At 41.7% G+C, this 3,682-nt stretch overlaps 1 pseudogene; it reads right to left on the minus strand.

The window, feature by feature from the left end:
- Positions 1-1,381: 1,381 nt before the first annotated feature.
- LOC119360581 lies at positions 1,382-2,211 on the minus strand (annotated as a pseudogene).
- Positions 2,212-3,682: the final 1,471 nt, after the last annotated feature.

Below are 3,682 nucleotides of genomic sequence, written 5' to 3' on the forward strand. Positions count from 1 at the left end.
CACTGCGCCCTCTTGGATCTACTATATTTCCTTGATATGCTATGGAAGAACCAGATGAAACAAAGGGTTGGGGAGGAGTAAGAAGAGCGACAGTTGTGGAGAGGTGATTTTGTTTTAATGCTTTCAGGTTTAGAAGTGTAGTGAGGTGAGGTGGTTATATAGCGTCCGCAATACTATGTTGCGAATCCAGTAGTGTGTAATAGGTCATGATGAGCTCTAATGAATCATGATTAAATTTCACACAAAATATTATGTGGTTACCAAATGGTTTGAAAATTATATCACGAAGTTGTGGTGATGGTTCGAACCAGTACCTGTAGAGCACAAAAAAAATTAAGTGAGGCCCATTGATTCGTTAATTTTTTTTTCTCACTTCAAAAACCTAAATCTTTCCATCTTGTATATTTTGAGTAGGAAATTCATCTACAAATTTTGGGGAGTGACAAACCCATTTTTATTTGGCTAATTTGGCATTCAAGTCAGCATTTTCATGGATCAAACTTCATTCTTATTTTGAGGGTCATTCTTAAATATTGGGATTCCAATATGTAACTCATGTTGGAAGCATCTTTTATGTAAATTGATTAGTTGTGCTGGAGTAGCAATTTGCTACATCGACCAAGCAGCATGGGCCTCGCATGACGTTGTCATGCACGAATACTACTAAAAAGTGCAATGTGTGACCTCCACATGTTACAGATGCGATTTTCAAAAAATGTGTTGAATTGAACTCCTTCCAAGCAGGAAGGTAGTGATTGTACAATGAGGATGCACACTCCTTGATCATACCAACGAGTCTCATTGTTGCCGACGTATTTCACACTTCCAAAAATGGTATAGGAAATAATTCAAAGGATCACAAGTGTGATACAGCGAAAATTCTTGGTTCACATTTCAATAAATAAACCTTAAACAAACCCACTTGAAAGACATTTTTTGCAGGGGTGCGTATTTTGGTTAGTTGACCTATTCTCTCTTCCTTGGTTAGGCTGATTTTTTCCTTCCATACACAAACACCCAATTTGCTACGAGACATAGAACTTAGACTCGGCGACCTCTGCTATCATCTGCTCTCCTCTATCCTTAAGCTTATCCATCTCTATCGCATCCCAACTTTTCTGGTATTCACCACAACAATTATCTCCACACCGCATTTACATTTTCTATAGCAATAGTATCGCGATTCAGTGTCTCGATTCGGGAAGATGATGACCATGAACAATAGTGCCTTCACCATGAGCAGCCAATTATTATTGGGATGTTGCCGATGATTAGGAAGGAGGTTGGGAACCACATCACTACCAACTCCTCATGTATACGCCCTCAAGGGAGGCTTGCACTACTACACCTTGGAGATGCTTCATGAGGACAACCAGTTTGACTAGGGAGAGTTCACGACAATTTCGCGATTGGGTCCTTGTTTGAGCAGGTTGGCACGGCTGAGCAATTCATCATTGTTGAGCAACTCATCGAGGAAGGTGAATGGGTCCTCCTCCTCCATGCCCCCGGCGGACGAAACCGCCATCTAGGGAGCATTCTTTGCCACCAAGTTTTTGTTGAATAGCCGACAAGCAACCCAATTGTCACGCATGCACGCAATAGGTATGTTCAGAAAACAACACGAGGAGAATAAGAAATAAGAATCAAATCTCGAGCATGACATGCGATGCTCCAGCGGTTCAACCTACCAACTTGTATGAAGACGGAGACTAAAAACAAAATTGATTCTTGTTGTACCTTGGCGGCGGGGTTAGGCGATGGGGCAAGTCGCCCTGCAGGCGGCACTCGTTCATCACCCACGGTGTCTTCGGGATGCTGGGGGCGCGGGCGTGGTAGAAGAGGAGTGTCTTTTTCATGTCGATGAGGACCGTGTACTGTCATGTTCCACAGAAGATCCCCTTGCCTTACTTGTGGCCTTCCAATAGCCACTCCTAGTTGCCTGGTTTGTGTGCATCCCCTTCAGGTACTTATGATCCATTTGCATAAAAATAAACCAGTCCTTCTCACCCATCTTCACCTCTTCTATAAAACGAACTGGCAATGAGCATACTGCCTCATGCCTGCAAATTATCGAGTTGTACTACACTTAGTTAGGAGATCCCATAGCTCGATGTTGTTGAGGTTGACATCGGCGACCAGGTGTTAGGAGAAGTAGGGCTTATGGATCTTGGGGGTGAGGTAGTGCGTGACCTCCTCCTAGTCGGTGGGGTGAAACCGTTACATTAGAGGAAGCACTAGTTGCAGCTCCTCCAATCCCAGATCCATCACCACCGCCATGTTTAACATCACTACGCCCTCTTAGATCTACTATATTTCCTTGATATGCTATGGAAGAACCAGATGAAACAAAGGGTTGGGCAGGAGTAAGAAGAGCGATAGTTGTGGAGAGGTTTAGAAGTGCAGTGAGGTGAGGTGGTTATATAGCATCCGCAATACTATGTTGCCGATCCAGTAGTGTGTAATAAGTCATTATGAGTTCTAATGAATCATGATTAAATTTCACACAAAATATTATGTGGTTACCAAATGGTTTGAAAATTATATCACGAAGTTGTGGTGATGGTTCGAACCAGTACCTGTAGAGCACAAAAAAATTAAGTGAGGCCCATTGATTCTTTAAAAAATGTTTTTCTGACTTCAAAAACCTAAATCTTTCCATCTTCTATATTTTGAGTAGGAAATTCATGTACAAATTTTGGGGAGTAACAAAACCATTTTTCTTTGGCTCATTCGGTATCCAAGTCAGCATTTTCAAGGATCAAGCTTTATTCTTATTTTGAGGGTCATTCTTAAATAATGGGATTCCAGTATGTGATTGATGTTGGAAGCCTCTTTGAGTGAAATTGATTAGTTGTGCAGGAGTAGCAGTTTGCTAAGTCGACCAAGCAGCACGGGCCTCGCATGATGTTGTCATGCATGAATACTACTAAAAAGCGCAATGTGTGACCTCCACATGTTACAGATCCGATTTTCAGAAAATGTGTTGAATTGAACTCCTTCCAAATTATATCCATAATTTATTTATTCATAGGCTCTTTGCACATTTTCCTGCCTTTCCTCCTTCACCCCTTTTTTCTCCCTATCTTTCTACTTCGAAGTATTTGATATCGGAGAAAAAGGCTGATGGGGTGACTGGTTAGGAAGGTAGTGATTGTACAATGAGGATGCACACTCCGTGATCATCCCAACGAGTCTCGTTGCTGCCGTTATATTTCACACTTTCAAAAATGGTCCAGGAAATAATTGGAAGGACCACAAGTGTGATACATTGAAAATTCTTGGTTGGCGTTTCCATAGATAAACCTTAGAGAAACTCCCTTGGAAGACATTTTTCGCAGGGGTGCATATTATGGTTATTTGTCCTACTCTCTCTTCCGTGGCTAGGCTGATTTTTTGTTTCCATACACAAACACCCAAATTGCTACGAGACAGAGAACTTAGACTCCACGACCTGTGCTATAATCTGCTCTCCTCTAGCATTATGCTCTGCCATCTCTATCACATCCCAACTTTTATGGTATTCACCACGACAAATATATCCACACCGCATTGCCATTTTCTGTAGCAATAGTATCGCGATTCAATGTCTTGATTCAGGAAGATGATTACCGTGACCAATCACTACCAAAAAAATACACTTTCGTGATGATACGTGTTTGTCATAGTAGGTCACGTTTTATGT

The sequence above is a fragment of the Triticum dicoccoides genome, chromosome 2B, assembly GCF_002162155.2.
Source record: "Triticum dicoccoides isolate Atlit2015 ecotype Zavitan chromosome 2B, WEW_v2.0, whole genome shotgun sequence".
Classification (NCBI taxonomy): Eukaryota; Viridiplantae; Streptophyta; class Magnoliopsida; order Poales; family Poaceae; genus Triticum; species Triticum dicoccoides.